Below are 19,427 nucleotides of genomic sequence, written 5' to 3' on the forward strand. Positions count from 1 at the left end.
CCTTTCAAGGACAACTCCTACAAAAGCTATGGCAGACCCAAGGCCATTCCAGCAGGTGCAAGTGGAGAAGTGGGGAATCAAACCTGGTTCTCCCAAATAAGAGTCGGTGTGCTTAACCACTACACCAAACTGGCTCTCTATAAAGGATTTCTGTAAACAGATATAGTAACCATTGCATAGGAATGACAGTAGTAGGGCCTAAGGTTGGGAAAAAACCTGGAGATTTCAGGGATGGAGCCTGAAGAGTTCAGGGTTTGGGAAGAGAAGGGACATCACCATAGTACAATACCACAGAGTCAACCCTTCAAAACCGCCATTTTTTTCCAGGGCAACAGATCTCTGTAGTCTGAAGATCAGTTATAAAAGTGGGAGATCTCCAGGCCCCACCTGGAAGTTAGCAATCCTAGTATAGTCTGACATGGTTCTGGATTTCATCCTGTCCATAAAGTAATAATGCCTATTCTTCTCTTCCTTCTGGCACCTAAGTATACTGCTAACTTTACTTTTACTCGTTTGCTTTCTAAACATACAGTACATATGGAGGGAGCTGGAATCTGTTAATAGGTTTGTGTAATATCCTGGTGTGTCAGAGTTCATCACTTATTTAAATAAGTCTATGTATCATTTGGCTTATCCTTGGTTCTGATAGATTGCTTTCTCAAGCACAAAGCAGCTTTGATATGCACATTGAACTCCTGAGAATGGCTGTCTTCATTCACTGAAGAGGAGAGAATGGTGGTGTACCCAGAGGGGTGCATGTAGATGAGATGCAAGTCTGGATTAGGGTTAGGGGATGCCAAGAGGGCGAGACGAGAGAAAAAATTCTGAGATTCTGAGTCATTGCCATAGTTGCTGATGGAGCTGTTCAAGTCATGTGATTTTGTTTTCAAATGATGTTTGGGCTAGATGTTGTAAAGGGGAAACAGATGGAATAATTGGCTTGGATTTCATCTAGATTCTCATCTAGAATTTCCATCACTGCAGTATGGGTCAATTTTTGCTGGTTTCCCCCCTCCCCTAGCTATCCCCCAGAAGCAGCATTTCAGGGAGCACTTTGGGCTGCCATGGCATGGGGAACCAGCAAAAATCATCCACCCTCCTTGCACCTGTGGAAATTTTAGGCAGGATCCAAACTTTCATATGAGGACCCATGGTGACTCCTGGCAGCCCTACAGTAATTTAGGAATAGATGTTAAGAAAACATTTATATGCTTCTCTGCTAAGCAGTATGTTTCATACCATGTGGAAAGCAGAGCATATTTATATTGACCAGAATCCGTTTTATATTTGTGATACCCATTTTACTGACATGAAATAAAACTGTGCCTAAAACCAAAGAAACAGATTCAGTCTACTCAGGCTAAGAATGCATGTGATTTATAAAGGATGAAACTATCCCTTCCCAATCATGCAACAGAATACATTGTAAGTTTAGTGACAGGGGACATAAAGAATTCATATTTTGAAATTATTTTACAGCTTTTTATAAAGGTTGCCTTCAACCAATGCAGGCATAAAAAAACATGGACTTTTAAAACACCATTCTTCCCACAGGATAATTAAGGGATGTGTCTTCTTTTATTTTGTACACAGTATCCTACTGTCAATCACAAAGACTGACTGCATGTTATCATTCCAATTTGTGTTTTGCACTGTCATTTTGAATTTACTGCTGTTTATAGATAAAAAGATCTACCTATTTGTTGCTTAATTTGTTTTTAAAAACCCCTTAGCATGACAAGTTTTCAAATACAAATTATTTAGCATACATCTCACAGATGTTTTATTCTCTCTTCTCTACAATATTGAAGGGAGGAGATTAAATAGCTTCGCAAGTATGGTTAGGCTGAGATAAGACTAGAAACATTTGATCCAAAGTATTCATATTATTCTTATATGAATAGTTTGAACCTGAAAACCCAAGAAAGCGAAAATTACACTCCCAAGGTGTTTTTCATTTACTGCTTTTAACTATAGTAGTGATCCTGTGAACACCACTTGCTCTATGTTTAATATGAAGAAGCCTATTGAATCAACCCAAAAGTTGAATAAGTCCAACTTTCTGTGTCATCCAGGAACCACCCAAAGGACTGTAGGGATATCTATCACAAGGAGGGGGGTCACAATTATATTCCCCATTGTCTCCCCGCTCATAGGAAAAAAATAATCTTGGGAGAGTTATCTTGAATCCATTAATAGCTAAAACAGGAAAAGGGTAAGTAGCTCTTTCCCACCCACATTGGTCCTAAAATGATGGCCATGATATATCTTGTAAAATAGAATTCTGCAAGTTGTTTAAACATTGCATAAAGAAATACTGGCTTTTGTACATCCTGAATTTATAAACATTTTTTTTCTCTCCCTAATCCTGGGTTTTAATGTTATGCGAGAGGAATAATTTTTTTCTATCCAGTCCCTCCACAGTTTTCACAGTTTTGTGATCATATACTTTGCTCAGGCCTGGCCCTGCCACTTGGCAAACTAGGCAATTTCTTAGGGCTCCGGCCTTCTGGGGGTGCTGAATTGGGTGCCGTTTTGTTATATCGAGAAAAGGCATTACAATACAAAGCCATTTTGTTATATCAAGAAAAGGCATTACAATTTGCCCAAGCAATGAGATCTAGAAATGGTGCCAGTGCGTGGAAATCAGCATAATCTGATTGAGGTTGGCCAGGATCTTTAGGAGGACATTTTCTGCTACTGTCCCCACCTTTGAATACTCTTCCATGATGTTTTGGGTTGAGTACATTGCCTTTGTGTCTTCAGCTACAACAGTGGAATAGGAAGATGATTAGAGGTTTGAGGTGAGATCCCTGTAAGGTGCTGAAAATGTTAGAAGGAATGGACTGTGTGATGTCGCTTAATGCTCCCACAGACTTCTGAGTGTCAGGGGAGAGCAATAAAAAGTTAGTATGGGATAGATAGGGTGTTCTCTGACCTTTTCCTTTGCCCACTCCTGCTGCTGCCCCTTTGTTACCCAAAATACTGCTCTCAGGGGTCCCTTCCTTTTGGTCACTTCCCTTCTCTTTCTTTCTTCCTCTGTCCACCATGAGCTGGACATGCTTCCTACAATCTCTCTCCATTCCAGGTTAGACAGTTAACTAGAAGCCTTTACTCTGCCTTTCCTATCTAGTAGGGATTCTCTTGCAAAAAAAAAAAATCTATTTCTTTTCTAAGTAAGAAGCCTAAGTGTGAACTTATTCCTCAAGCAGCCAGACTATAGAATTTCATTGTAGAGAGACTCAACTCTGCTGTCAGAGAAGACCAGTTCTCTTCCTTTGTTTCCTTTGTTATTGGTACAAAGTGTCTGTGACGGACCAGAGAAGATTCCACCCTCTTTTCTTACCCATTCAACTCAGAGCTCAGATTCAAAATTTTGAATGGACTGTTGAATTAAAAAAAAAACCTGTGGCAGTTTGTTACATCCAACTACCAATTGAAAAAAAAGCGTATAGGTTTTGAGGGGAAAGGCATAAGATGTGTCCTGAAAGAGACATGGACTCTAATAGGGATTTTTAGAGTTATTGATTTAGACAAGCAGGGTTTGGGTACTGTTGCTAAAAAAAAAAGAGTTAAAGTTTGCCTGGTTGTTATTTTCAGATTTAACCCCCTTAGCAACAATACATAGTAACAACCAAGCATAAAGCTCCTTCCAGGCCTGATAATGTACACCATCTATAAGAACAGAGTGGAAAGGAAATAAGTGTCACATTTATCAACTGAATAGACTTGAGTGTGTTTCTTACTCCAGACTCCAGTGTTCCCATCAATGGTTATAAAAACAGCCGTTCTTTAGGATTTAAGGAAAATCTTGATATGTATCCAGTCTGTTCTCTGTATTAAAGATTAGCTGAACCACAGAGAAGACAAAGATAAGAAAAATCCACTTGGTCTCACGCTCCTAACTTTGAAGGAGAAGAGATAAAAAGATAAAAGAAGCTGTGGGTGGTGAACTGAGATACAACCCTCCAGACTTAAAGATTTGTTTATATGTCATATAAATATTATATAAAAAGTGAAAAGCCCAAACCAGGGATTGTGCCAGTGCCTTTTTTTCATTTTTCATTTCTCATTTCCTCTTTTGTGTGTGCATGGTATGAATCCAGAATGATGTCAACCCATGCTAATCCCCAGTTGTGGGCAGGGGATCCCCCAGTTTGGAGGCTCTCCCCCCCGCCGCTTCAAGGTCATCAAAAAGCAAGGGGGGAAGAAATGTCTGCTGGGCACACCATTATTCCCCATGGAGACTGATTCCCATAGAATATAATGGATAATTGATCTCTGGGTATTTGAAGCTCTGAGGGGGCAGTTTTTTGTGGTAGAGGCACCAAATCTCAGCATAGCATCTGATGTCTATCCTCAAAACACCTCCCAAGTTTCAGAAAGATTGGACCAAGGAGTCCAATTCTATGCGCCCCAAGAGAAGGTGCCCCTATCCTTCATTATTTCCAAATGGAGGGAAGGCATTTAAAAGGTGTGTGGTCCCTTTAAATGTGATGGCCAGAACTCCCTTCAGAGTTCAATCATGTTTGTCATATCCTTGCTCCTGACTCCACCCCCGAAGTCCCCAGATATTTCTTGACTCAGATCTGAAAACCAGGGCTTTTTTTTGAGCAGGAACACACAGGAATGCAGTTCTGGCTGGCTTGGCATCAGGGGGTGTGGCCTAATATGCAAATGAGTTCATGCTGGGCTTTTTCTACAAAAGGAGCCCTGCTGATAACTCTATGCCACATGCTCTGTCATCCCTGGCAGGTGTTTATATCTTACTCCTGGTATGCTGATTGGTTACAAAATTAGGGGAATCCTGTGCTCTGTTGGAGCTGTGTGGGTGTGGCAGGAGGAGATGGAAGGGAAATTTCTGCCCCTCTATTGATTTCAATTGGAGTATAGTTACACTGGGGGTGTTGTTGCCATTGTAACTTTCCACTACCTTTGAGAGTATAGGATCAGACATGGGCAGGACATGCCTTTGCATATCCTCAGTCACTGGCATACCTTTATGCATTTCATTTCTGTCTCCTTAGCTAGTGTAAACCTAACTCCACTAGAAGGAGCTAAAGAGTAGGGCTTTTCCCTATAAGGAAAAAAAATCACAGTTTCCCCTTCTGAACTAGAAGGCATAAGAACATAAGAGAAGCCATGTTGGATGTCTTGACATTTTCAGTGAGTTATCTACCACGACCCCAAGATCTCTCTCTTGTTCAGTCTCTGCCACCCCATCAACTTGTATTTGTAGCTGGGATTCTTGGCCCAATTGTGCATTACTTTGCACCTGGCCACATTGAACCTCATTTGCCACGTTGACGCCCACTCACCCAGCCTCAACAGATCCCTTTGGAGTTCCTCACAATCCTCTCTGGTTCTCACCACCCTGAACAATTTAGTGTCATCTGCAAACCTGGCCACTTCGCTGGTTACTCTCAACTCCAAATCATTTATGAACAAGTTAAAGAGCATGGGGCCCAGTACTGAGCCCTGTGGCATTCCACTGCTTACCGTCCTCCACTGCGAAGACTGCCCATTTATACTCACTCTCTGCTTCCTATTAATTAGCCAGTTTTTGATCCACAAGAGGACCTGTCCTTTTACTCCATGACTCTTGAGCTTACTAAGGAGCCTTTGATGAGGAACTTTATCAAAAGCTTTCTGGAAGTCAAGGTAAACAATATCTATTGGGTCTCCTTTGTCCACATGTTTGTTCACCCCCTCAAAGAAATGAAACAGGTTAGTGAGGCAAGATCTTCCCTTACAGAACCCATGCTGAGTCTTCCTCAATAACTCGTGTTCATCAATGTGCCTACTCATTCTGTCCTTGATAATGGTTTCTACCAACTTTCCCGGTATTGAAGTCAGACTGACTGGTCTCCTCTGGAACCCTTTTTAAAGATGGGGGTGACATTTACTACCTTCCAGTCCTCAGGAACAGAGGCAGATTTCAATGAAAGATTACATATTTTTGTCAGGAGATCCACAAATTCAACTTTGAGTTCTTTCAGAACTCTTGGATGTATGCCATCCGGACCTGGTGACTTATTAGTTTTTAATTCGTCTAACAGTTGTGGACCTCCTCTTTTGTCACCTCAATCTGACTCAGGTCTTTTAACACTCTTTCCAATATAAGTAGTTCTGGAGCACGCAAACACTTCTCATCTTCCACAGTGAAGACGGAGGCAAAAAAATGCATTCAGCTTCTCAGCCATTTCCCTATCCTCCTTCAGTAATTCTTTGATCCCTTGGTCATTCAAGGGCCCCACTGCCTCCCTGGCTGGTTTCCTGCTTCTAATATATTTGAAGAAATTTTTATTGTTGGTCTTTATGTTTTTTGCAATATGCTCCTCATAGTCCCTTTTTGCCTGCCTGATTTGCCACTGCCTGTGTTCCCTTTTATTAATCTCACTTGGACTAGCTTTCCACCGCTTAAAGGAGTCCTTCTTACCTTTTATCTGAAGGCCTGAAACTATAGGGAGAAGCACTCTCACCACAGAAGCACTCCTTGCTGTGAATATTTATATTTTGTTCTAGGTATGATTTCTTATAATAATTGCTGAAAGGGAGGATTGTGTTTCTATTAATTGATTATTAGTCTATATTTTGAGTGTTGTTTGTTGGGTTTATTTATAATTTCTCCTTCTGGACGAGAAGGCCTGAAACTATAGGGAGAAGCACAATATTGTTAGTGTAGTGAAGCAGAGAAATAACAAGGTCCACACAGACTTACTGGTTTGAAGCGAGGTTTACTTTATGGTACCATAAGCAGAACCCAGTCGGGCATGAGCCTCCAAAATGACTGAGTTAAAATCATTCTACATACAGACAATTTTATTCACACAGAAAACAAGCAGGCAGGCACACAGGCTTATCTGATTTCAAAGGTTCCGCCTTCACAGAACTCCTAGTAAATTTCCATGATGTGGCCCCCTTTACTCTATCTATATACAGCAAGTCACCTGTAGGAGGCTGTTCCCTTATCTAATCTTACAGCTGGAGCTCACACCCACTGGGCGATAAAGTCAGTTTCGAACAGCAGCTTTACAACAGACCCCTTAGTTTGAAGACAAAGCATATTTTTACTCAATATGACAAGTATTATTATTATTGGGGGTATTAATTAATTACTCAGGGGCTCTCCTTCAGTAGAAATACTGAAAATAAGCCACTTTTTGCTAAGGTCATCAACAGAATTCTGCTTTCAGCACACCTCTGCACAGGTTTGAAATGCAGTGTTCGCAGTGATGTGAGAACAACTATTCCTGTGCATAATGATGCATGAACATGATTGGCTCACAGTGGTCTGAAGTGATAATGGACACAATGGATGAGGCTTTTCTCATGATTGCTATCAAATGGTCATGAAACGAGGCTATTACTAGTGGCAGTGGTGTTCTGCAACTGGTAAAATAACGTTCAAAATTCAAACCGTATTTCTTCCTTGTGTATATACATAATATTAGCCACATGTGCCTGTGGATTCCTAAATCCATGGATCAGAGCCACAAGCGGGCTAAAGAGATTTTTCTGCATACCTGGGGGACTCCACAGGTGTGCAGGAAAATTTGAATTAAAAAATTAAAAGGGGGGGCTAACTCCCTGAAAAGTGAAATGGTGTTCTCTGCAAAAGTGCAGAGAATTCACTTACCTACAGTGGTCAAATTAAGTGGCGCCCAGGAGCTGTGCTGGGTCCAGTGGTGGCAGTACAGCAAGGTTCTGTGCCAGGCCTGGAAGTGGCTGCTAAAGACCCCAGGAGCCATGCTGGACCCAGCAGCCCCGCAGTGCTAGGAGCTCCACAATCCTATAGCCATGGCCTTTTTTTTTCCAGCTGAAACACACAGGAACACAGTTTTAGCTGGCTTGTTGTCAGGGGGTGTGGCCTAATATGCAAATGAGTTCCTGCTGAGATTTTCCACAAAAAAAGTCCTGCCTATAGCCCCACAATCCCAAGAGCTGTGCCAATCCTGGCAGCAGCAGCCCCACCATCTGGGACTCAGCACCGGGCCTTTTGGCAGTGCAGCCCAAGGAGAGCCCAGCAGCTGTGCCAGGCCTGGCAGAGGCTACCAGACAGCCTAGGGCTCCATGCTGGACCTGGCAGTGGCTGCCAGAGACCCTGACGGCCATGCTGGGCATGGCAAGAGAGCTGGGGGAAATGCACCCCACTTGCCTGTATACTATTAGCAATGTGTGGCCCCATCTGCCCCGGATCAGGGTCACACAGACATAAAGAATTCTCTCCTTAGGTTTGCAGAAAAATCTGGAAAAAAAAATACACAGGGTTTTTAAAAATCCCCTCAAAAGCACTTACCTCAGGCAGTAGCGCCAGGGAGCTATGCTAAGTCCAGTGCTGGCTATTGCACAGATGGAGCTCCATACTGGGTTTGGTGGTGGCCATGCAACCCGGGAGCTGCACTGGGCTTGGTGGCTGCACAGCCTGGGAGCCACACTTGGCCTGGTAGAGCTGTGCTGGTGCAGCCTGGGAGCTGCACTGGACATACTGCTGTAGCCTGAGAGTCACGCTAGGTATGCTCGCTGCCAGCAGCATAGCTCAGGACCTGCACCAGACCTGCTGGCATTGGAGGTGCAGGCCCAGAAGTCGCTGCAAGCATGGGCCTGTCAAGAAAGTGAGGGGAGGGAATCTTCCCCTCTGAGGGCCTATGCATATAATATACTTTTCATAACACCTTCAAGGCCTTAATGCAAGAGGAAAAGCAGGAAATCACCATATCACCCTATTATCTGCTATAGCAGCAATAACATAGGCTGCCTTTTGTCTCTGTGCAGTAAAACATAGCATGATTTTTTTTTTAAAACGGCCAGTAGAAATATGAATAATGAAACTATTACTTGTAAAGAAAGATTTACTTAGGAAGGTTATGAATAATGAAGAAGTCTGTGATCATCTTTCTGTCTTGATACAAATAATTAATTAGGTAATGAAATATCTTTTATCGCACTAACATAAAATTAGAGACAAGGGGTAAATGAGGTTTCAACCTAATTTCTCCATAGAGGGAATCCCCTGTGACCCTTCATGTTAGTACAATAAGAACATCAGGTTACGAGCTGTGAGTGTGATCAAAGCAGTAAAACAAGTCATGAAAGCCCTGTCATGATGCCTGAAGTCCCCTAGCTCTATCTAGTGGCTGAAACAGTAGGCCTTCCTTATTGGAAAACAACTATACCAGTAGTATAGGCATGATAAGGAAGTGATTTTGTTTCCTCCATCCTTTTTTGTGCAAAGGTGAATCACTTACAGGGTGTATATGGCATTTCTTTGCAATCAGACTCTAAGTTTCGACTGTTCTGATGAGCAATAATATGTAAATGTGAAACTAATACAAAAGGAAAGAGATTCGTATATATTCCTCTCTCCATTTCTACCATATTTCCATTTTTCACTTTAACTTCCAAGGTCTAAACATGGCAACGAAGTACTGTCCAATTTTATTTGGAAAGACTCACTAGAGGAAGTTTTGTTCAGACTCAAGCTTGTTGATATTTTGACTGTTCTCATATTTGGGTGTTAGATCAACTACGGATTGTATTGGAATTGGGGAGGAAACATCTCTTGTACGCATGACTTCTGTGGCACATGACCTTAATAACAACATGCTAAAATCTACTTATGGCTGACAGTGTTGGTGTGCAATCTTTCTTCTCATCTACAATTTCCTTGCACTTTCCATACTCCCACAGCTGCTGCTGAATAGCCTTTGTGTTGCTCTCTGTCCTGCCCATAAACCTTCTTCCACAACCAATTTCTTCATCCTTGCCATGCTCTTACGTAAGTTTAGTTAATTATATTATAAATACGGTGCATCACTTGGACGTCCTGTGGGTTGCTTGGACAGATGATCAGCACCTGACAAATAATCATGTGACTTTGCTTAGTTTACTGCTCAATTCATGTTACTGAGCCTCTCCAATGATATCACCAAGCATGTAAGCAGTGGCAAGGCAAATGTGGGATGTGCAAACAATTGGCATTGTGGTTGTTGCTGCTAAGGCACTCCCCTCCCCTTTAGCAACTTTTGTAGAGCAAAAGTAATGTATACAATGTGGTTACTTTCTAAGCTAGTGTCAATGGCTATCATGACGAGCAGGAGTTAGTGTGCAAAGCTCCCACATGTTCCAGTCTTCTCATACAAAGCTAGCATCCATATGTTACAAGTTCAGTGTGTGAACAAGCTATGGAGAGCCATTGTGCTGTGGCAAACAATCTACAAAATAAACATATTTTTTTAGCGCTGTGTGCCAAAGCATAAGTCCAAGTTCCATATTCCTTGGTGTCAATTTCTTGGTGTGCATTGGTTCTCAAAAAACACTAATGTCAATAGCAGACCTACTGGGTGCCATTGCTCTAGTGTAAACAATTCCATTGAGCTCTATGGATAGATAATGCATGGTGAACACACCATGTAAATGTACATAAGCAATGTGATGTGAGCACCAATCTTTTCCTGGCGGTTTCCTATTAATTGGCTACTTCTAGGGTTGCCAAGTCCAATTCAAGAAATTTCTGGGGACTTTTGGGGTGGAGCCAGGTGCAAGGGTGTGACAAGCCTAATTGAACTCCAAAGGGAGTTCTGGCCATCACATTTAAAGGAACTGCAAACCTTTTTAAATGCCTTCCTTCCATAGGAAATAATGAAGGATAGAGGTACCCTCTTTTGGGGCTCATAGAATTAGACCTCCGGGTCCAATCTTTTTGAAACTTGGGGGGGTATTTTGGGGAGAGGCACTGGATGCTATGCTGAAAATTTGCTGCTTCTACCTCAAAACATAGCCCCCCCCCCTCAGAGCCCCAGATATCCACAGATCAATTCTCCATTATTTCCTTCGGGAATCAGTCTCCACAGGGAATAAAAGAGTTCTCAGCAGACATTTCCCTCCCCTCCCCCCGCTTTCTGATGATCTTGAAGTGAGGGGAGGGCCTCCAAACCATGGGATCCCCTGCCCCCACCTGGGGATTTTGTACCATTAAGTAACACCTTTAATTGGATACACTTATATGGAAGTATCTATGCTATTTGAGCTATGAGTATGTTGCAAGACCTTGTAAATGGATACTTAACTGTGTGTGAAGTCTATGGAATCTTGCCATGCTCTGATGAATGTAGAAAAAGTTTGTATTATTTCAGGTGTATTTATAATTTAAATTTTAATATGTAGGATGTGGATCTTTGTTTTTTTAATTGTTGATTTTGACACAGCTGATTAAAGCTTTCATCACAACAGGGGAAGATAAAGGACTACCTCATCGCTGTGTATGCTGTGCTTGAAGAATTATTGAATTTCAAGAATTTCTACTGAAGATTACAATTCATATCAACTTCGGCTCTCTTCAGAAGTAAGACTAGAAATCCCATTGGAATGGGAAGGACTTTATATGAATTTGTATGTTGACTGTTCTATTCAAAGAGTCCTTCCTCAGCATTTGTTTGTGGGTGTTTGCATTAGGGTATGTTTGTATGAATTTTTTGTATATGAGAGTGTTAATAAGTTGTTATATATTTCTAAACTTTGTTTTGTGACTTATTGTTGAGGCTGGATAGCACGGAACCCTTTGGGGTTTTTTTCTGTCACCCACCCGGGGATTGGCAACCCTAGGTGCTTCAAATGGTTTTGTAAGCTTGGAATCCGTATGAGAAATCCTTTCAAATGTCTGTTTGTTGAAAATTCAAACTATATGCTGGAGGTGGGGTGAAAATCTTTAAAGCTAGGATATAGGAACCAGACTGTCATAGCATTGCAGTTATCTCATAGTTCTCTCGAAGAACATGCAGCAAAGCGAAGGGTTATATGAAGCTGGAACCATTTTGAAACTTACTTTGATGAACATTTGCAAAACTCATAAAATGGAGGGGGGTTTTGTCCTTTGGTGAAGCTTTTATGGATAATTTGAAAACTCTAAATGCATGTGCATGTCAGTAATTTATTCTGCAGAGATAGTCATTTAATTGAATTGTAACTAGCATAGTTGTTCCGACTACACCCTCAGGAGGCTTTGAAAATGAGAAAAAGAACACTTAGATAGTTTCTTCTTGATTAGGAAAAAAGAGAGAGAGAATGCCCTACATATTTTGAAATGCTGGGTCCCCTAGCTGACTGAACTACACTGCCTTGTAGAATAGAGATTAAGCATTTTCTATGGATCTTGAAAGCTGAAAGGCAAATGTGTAGCTATAGTTTGAAAATCATTGTCCAGTTATTCCAGGATATGGAATTCTTCATTGGGAATAGGCAGGGCTTTTTTTGTAGCAGGAACTCCTTTGCATATTAGGCCACACACCCCGATGTAGCCAATCCCCCAAGAGCTTACAGGACTCTTAGTACAGGGCCTACTGTAAACACCAGGAGGATTGACTACATCAGGAAGGTGTGACCTAATATGCAAAGGAGTTCCTGCTACAAAAAAAGCCCTAGGAATAGAAAATAATTGTATTATGAAAAGAATTCATGTGGGTGCAATCTGTGTGGAGATGCTTTTTCTTCTTCATCCTTTACCAGTTAGTGAAAATAGGTTCAGTATGCTGTGCTACTTAATGCTTTTCTGCCTATATTCATCTGTTAAAGACACAGGAGCCATGGCATGGGGAAAATGGTAACTCCACAGTCTTTCAAATCATTCTGATACTGTTTTTAATGGAGTGGGAATGGTTACAAAAGTGTTACAAAGAATGCTGAATTTTCTAATGAATAAGAGACTTTTTGATTGAAAAGGTGATAGAAATCCATCAACGTATTGAAAGAGCAAGCAACCATGTGTGGTACAAAATAGCATACAGAGAAGACTAAAGGGAAAAAGAATGTCCCAGATGTTACTGTTGAAAGTGGATCCACACATTGTAGATGATGGGAAAGAAGCTGGATCACTTGGACTAGAGACGTCAGTGCTAAGGGTGCATACATCAAACAGCAGCTGTTTTGTTTCAAGGGTTTTGAAGAAGTAGTTTTCCCCCCTGTAATCTGCCCCCCCCCCCTTACTGGTCAGAAGACTGCCAATTTGCTGAGTGCCATTCCCAGGTGAATTGAAGGAAATCAGTTTAGAGGATTTTTGCCACCTGGGCCTACATCTCCAGAATTCATCCTTATGCAGCTGCCAGTCGACTCCCTGACTATTATACTTAGAGGTGCAAAGAAAATCTTTTGTGGCTGATGGTTACTGAAAAGATGGGAATTTTTTTCAGGTTCACAGAACACTTGTTTCATCAAAAGTCATTTTGCTCTATGAATTTACATGCAAACTATGTGCAATTTGTTTTGCTAATTTGGGGAGACAACCTTGAAAAATATCACGCCTGTCTGTGCGCCAAACCTGTGCGCAAACAGAAGAAGGCTTCTGAGGAAAGAGATGCATGCCATCCAGTGTGAAAAATTTTCCTGACCTTTCATTTCCACATCCCTAGTTAGTTCTCTGCTATTATTTATTAACACTTCAGGTGCAATGTTTCAAAACATGCTATCACTTCAAAAAAGAGAAAGGATCAACAGTTTCATGTGGGCTTGCTTTTTATTTTTTCTTTGGCCAGCAATCACTGAAACTGGTTTAAGCTGAAGAACCAATTATTTGTTTCTGAAGTTTGAATGCTATCTGTATTTGTAAATCTTCTCCATCATTAGGAAGAACCAATATCCGGTTGTAGTGGCCATAACCAAATACAATAGATGTGGTGTGACTTGGATTTGTGCCTTCCTTAGTTATTTTCTCTTATAACCAGGCCTCGGATTCAGCGGGAGTTCACAGGAGCACAGCTCCTGAACCTTTCTGAGTTCCACCTCCTTCTTCCCACCTTGTCCATTGAATATAGGGTTGCCAAGTCCAATTCAAGAAATATCTGGTGACTTTGGGGGTGGAGTCAGGAGACTTTGGGGATGGAGCCAGGAGACATTGGGGGCGGAGCCAGGAACAAGGGTGTGACAAGCATAATTGAACTCCAAGAGAGTTCTGGCCATCACATTTAAAGGGACAGCACACCTTTTTAGATGTCTTCCTTCCATAGGAAATAATGAAGGATAGGGGCACCTTCTTTTGGGGCTCATAGAATTGGACCCCCTGATCCAATCGTTTTGAAACTTGGGGGGTGCTTTGGGGAGAGGCACTAGATACTATATTGAAAATTTGGTGCCTCTACCTCAAAAAACAGCTCCCCTAGAACCCCCAAAACCTCCAGATCAATTCCCCATTATTCCAAAACACATTAATTATATACTTGGCTAAAATTAAACATTATGTTTTATATATAACCTGTTGTACTTTGGTGACCATATCCTTGTACATCACAGCCATATTGCCATTCATGGTGTTAATTAACGCAGATACAATAATCTCAGATTGCAGAGTGGTGAAACCATTTTCCATAAGGCACACAAGGCGATGGGTGTCAAAATAAAGCTTCTTGCTTCCTGACGGGGGGGGGGGACTCCCCTTACTGGTTTCTACGTGTAGGAGTGATGCACAGATGCTGATATCTCGCTGTTTGGAGGCGAGGGAATGACCCCCATCGAGGCTGAGGAAATGGCTCCTCCTCGCCCCGAACACGCCGACGCTCTCGCCGCATGAAAAGCCACGCACTGCTGAACTTGCACGGCCGTTGGTCTTGAGGCCAGCAGAAGCCAGGAGCTTGCCGCCAGCTCCCGGCGCGCCGTTACTACTCCTCCGCTTCCAGTCTCCTAGGCAACGGCGTGAGACCACCAAGCGTATGATGACATTACGTGAGGCACCGGAAAGGAAAGCTTGTCACTCCCGCTGGATAAGGAAGACCCTCTTCCTGCCACCCACAGCCACTACGACGGCTGCAGCCTGACCTCTCACCATCCTGGCTCTTCAGATCCCCATCGGTGATCGGTGGGAAGGGAAGGGGGGAGGAGAAGCTGCTGGGATCGGGGCTGGATGGGAAGGGCTGCCATTCCCCCCCCTTTCCAGATTTTTGGGGAGCGGGGAGAGGAGGCTCCAAATTGGGGGTCACCAGCCCAGGCGGGGGATTTGGGAAGCCTAATTGAATAGTAGGTGCAGCTGCATAACAATCCCTGGATGAGCTCCACCACCTATTTTTCTACAAAGCAACCCCTGCTTATAACCGTGGTGATGTCCATATGAACATATGAAGCTGCCTTATACTGAATCAGATCCTCGGTCCATCATAGTCAGTATTGTCTACTCAGACTGGCAGCAGCTCTCCAGGGTCTCAAGCTGAGGTTTTTCACACCTACTTGCGTGGACCATTTTTAGCTGGAGATGCTGGGATTGAACCTGGGACCTTCCACTTAACAAGCAGATGCTCTGCCACTGAGCCACCATCCCTTCCATTGTTGGTGTCTTTCCAGAATTCAGTGAGAAAGAAAGAAAGAAAGAAAGAAAGAAAGAAAGAAAGAAAGAAAGAAAGAAAGAAAGAAAGAAAGAAAGAAAGAAAGAAAGAAAGAAAGAAAGAAAGAAAGAAAGAAAGAAAGAGAGAAAGAAAGAGAGAAAGAAAGAAAGAGAGAAAGAAAGAAAGAGAGAAAGAGAGAGAGAAAGAAAGAGAGAAAGAAAGAAAGAAAGAAAGAAAGAAAGAAAGAAAGAAAGAAAGAAAGAAAGAAAGAAAGAAAGAAAGAAAGAAAGAAAGAAAGGCACAGAAGGAGGAAATTGTTTGATTCATTTAGCAAGGAAATGGGAAAAACAGTCTTGAATGGAACCTCCATGTTCACATGCAGTAATTTTCTAGATATCAATACAGAAGAGTCAAAGTGGGAGAAAATCTTTTGCCTCTATGCTTTGCTAGCACCTTCTTGGGACATCTGGTTAGCCACTGTGTGAAACAGGATGCTGGAGTAGACAAACCATTGATCTCATCTAATGCAGCTGTTCTGAAGTTAATTTATACTCTTATAAATTTGGCAATAAAGCAACTTGTTGAGAAAATTTAAGCACAGCAGCAAGGTAATAGAACCCTGCTGTAAAATGACAGGATGGAAAATGCAGATAATGACAGTGTATTCTGCAAGCTCTGAAAGAAAGGGAAGGAGAGAAAAAGAGATGGGAAACCACTACCAGACAAAAAGGATAATGAGTATAATAAAAAGGATAATAATTGGGTTATTTTGAAAGCACACCTTGATTTGCAAACAACTTTGTCACAGTACACATACTGCTCTGTCATCTACTTAGGTTACACCATCACTCCTACTTTCACTATTAGCTTCTGTTATACGAGCTTATGCAATAGACTCTTGCGTCTGTTATATGAGATGCTAATCTTTTAAATGGAATACCATTGTTCCTGCTTTAGTACAGAGGCTTCAGCCTTTGAGCTAGGCCCTTTCCCGATATTATGGAGCAAGTTTAGATGACAGCAACTGGTGTTGTTTCTCGCAGACTCTCGCAGATATAGAGTTTTACCATAATTGGGAATCTTGGTCTATTTCCCTATGTTAAATGTTCTGTGCTGAAACTTATACATTCCTTTGGATTTGTATGAGGTGAAACTTGCGCTTTTCTCTTTGGCGACTGCAAGCAAGTTTCCTTCATATTAAATGGCTACTGCTCTCATTTCTGGATATTCTGAAAGGTTCTTGTTCTTGTCGTTTTTAAAAGTTGTTTCCATGCCATTGATGTGTGGTTTTGATAGCTTAGTTTTGATAGCTTCACTTAATGAAATTTCTCCATTTCTAACCAAACTCAGACTGAAAGGATGGCCAAACTGTACATTCCCATAGAAACTAAGGAGTGCCATGCGTTCCATCAAACACCTATAAAGAGATGGCTGAACTTTCCCTGCTGTGCATAGGAGACAGGACTAGGGGATGTCTCTGCCTTTAATTTGAATAAAAGTTCTTTATTTCCTTCCCAAACAATGATATAATAAATTCTAATATCGAAGTCATGGTGTGTGGGGGGGCCTCATTCAGCAGTATGGAATCAATGGTGATAAGCTGGCTTGTGATAAGCTTGGTTTCTCATCCTGATGTGAATCCTGCAAAAACAATTGATTTCAGCTTTGGAACCGAGGCGTGAGAAATTCTGTATCTGCAACCTAATTAAGCCAATAGTACTAGCATCTGAGTCCTGTAGATATGCATGCAGAGCAGTGCCAGTGAGCAGACTATCTTTGTTCTTCTGCTTATGTAACTTCAGTGCCATCCAGTGCCTGGGAAATAAAACAAGTCTACTCTTCTATGATAACATGTTTTCTTTAACATGAAAAAGGAGCCATAGGGAGACCTAATTGTGACCACAGCCATGGAATAGTGAAGATATAATTCTGATAGAGCTCCCCTCTCCCCTCCATTGCTATAGGGAAGGTGCTGTTGAAGTTAGGACTGCTACAGTGCCTTTAAAAAAAAGTTTATTCTTACAAAAAAATAAGTTGTATAACCAGAACAGTGTGGTTAACAAATAAATCAAATTGAGTTGTATTTTTACCTCTTTGTGAATATATTGATTTTATCATAAAGCCCCTCTCAACAGGGGCATTCCCAGGGGCCTTGAAGGAGGCAGTGGTCCGTCCTCTCCTGAAGAAACCATCTCTGGACCCTACAGTCCTAGCAAACTACCACCCAGTTTCACACTTGCCATTCCTGGGCAAGGTAGTGGAGAGGACACTGGCAACAAAGCTTCAAGCTTTCTTGGAGGACGCTGTTTCTCCTGGATCCCTTCCAGTCCGGCTTTCGCCCTGCCCATGGGATGGAAACGGTGTTGGTCGCCTTGGTGGATGATCTCTGGAGGCATCTGGATTGAGGCAGTTCGGCACTGCTGATCCTTCTTGATCTGTCAGCAGCAGGTCGACCATGAAGTGTTGGCCCATTGCCTCGCTGACGTAGGGCTACAGGGACTGGCCTTACAACGACTGGTCTCCTTTCTCCAAGGTCAGGGGCAGAGGGTGGCACTTGGGGGTGAACTATCCCAGCGACACCCATTACAATGTGGTGTGCCACAGAGAGCAATTATCTCTCCAATGTTATTCAACATCTACATGTGCCCCCTTGCTCAGATCATCCGGAGGTGTGGGCTGGGGTGCCATCAATATGCAGATGACACCCAGCTCTATCTGCTGTTGGATGGCCACCTGGATTCAGCCCCAGAGGAACTGGGTAGGGCATTGCAAGCCATGGCTGGTTGGTTGCAACAGAGCCGGCTGAAACTGAATCCATCGAAGATGGAGGTGCTGTGTCTAGGTTATAGGGGGCTGGGATCAGAGATCAGGCTCCTATCCTTTGATGGGGCTCCATTGATGCCCACATCGAGGGTGAAGAGCTTGGGGGTATTTCTGGATGTCTCTAACTATGGAGGCCCAGGTTACCACCATTGCCAGAGTGGCCTTTTTTCATCTGAGGCAGGTCAGACTATTGGTCCCATATCTTGACCCCCACGACCTGGCCATAGTAACCCATGCAATGGTCACTTCCAGGCTAGATTATTGTAACTCTCTCTATGTGGGGCTGCCCTTGACCCTCCTCTGAAAACTCCAGCTGATGCAGAACGCTGCCGCACAGATGTTGACTTCGTTGCCTGTATGGGCACAGATCCATCCTGTGCTGCATGAACAGCACTGGCTACCCATTGAGTACCGGCTCCGGTTCAAAATGTTAGTACTTACCTTTAAAGCCCTATATGGCCAGGGGCCAGCATACCTTTGGGACCGCCTCTCCCTGTATGAGCCCCGTAAGTCCTTACGATCAACAAACCAACAACCTTTAGTAATACCCAGCCCCAGACGTCCATCTGGCCTTGATAAGGGCCAGGGCCTCTTCAGCCCTGGCCCCTGCCTGGTGGAATGAACTCCCTTTGGAGATCCGGGCCCTGCGGGATCTGCTTCAATTCTGCAGGGCCTGTAAAACAGAGCTCTTTTGTCAGGCTTTCAGCTGAGGCAGTGGCCGTCATTTGTTACCAGCCTACCCCCCTCATTACATCCCTCATTACATCCCAGCGCTACAAAATCTGCTGGACCTCACATTTGTGAGGCAGAATTCTGCCATCTTAGTCTTTGTAATCTTAGATTTTTTTTTTTAACTTGGTCTTTTACTGTTTTTACTGTTGACTGTTTTGATGATGTAACCCGCCCTGAGCCTGTTCTACGGGAAGGGCGGGCTAAAAATCAAATTAAACAAACAAATAAATAAATAAATATGGGTTTTTGATTTATCAAACCATTCCCAAATACTTGGGCTTTCACCTTCCCCCCCCCCCCCGAAATCTAGCAAAAAACCCCCTACTGTTTGCTACTAAATGTAATAAAGCATCTTGATTTTTTTTTACCAAGAAATATAATAAAATATCTTGATTTTGACAGTAATGCATAAGGTGATTATTGGATTATCTATACCAAGGCCAAATTGTAGCTGACCTGGATAGCCCAGGCAAGCCAAATCTTGTCAGATCTCAGTAGCTAAGCAGGGTCAGCCCTGGTTAGTAATTGGATGGGAGGACATCACAGAAGGCCAAGGTCACTATTGTAGAG

General features: G+C 42.6%; 1 pseudogene; it reads right to left on the reverse strand.

Moving 5' to 3' along the window:
• Positions 1 to 14,224: 14,224 nt before the first annotated feature.
• On the reverse strand, positions 14,225 to 14,812 carry LOC132566431 (mitochondrial calcium uniporter regulator 1-like; annotated as a pseudogene).
• Positions 14,813 to 19,427: the final 4,615 nt, after the last annotated feature.

The sequence above is a fragment of the Heteronotia binoei genome, chromosome 1 (genome assembly GCF_032191835.1).
Source record: "Heteronotia binoei isolate CCM8104 ecotype False Entrance Well chromosome 1, APGP_CSIRO_Hbin_v1, whole genome shotgun sequence".
NCBI classification, from domain to species: Eukaryota; Metazoa; Chordata; class Lepidosauria; order Squamata; family Gekkonidae; genus Heteronotia; species Heteronotia binoei.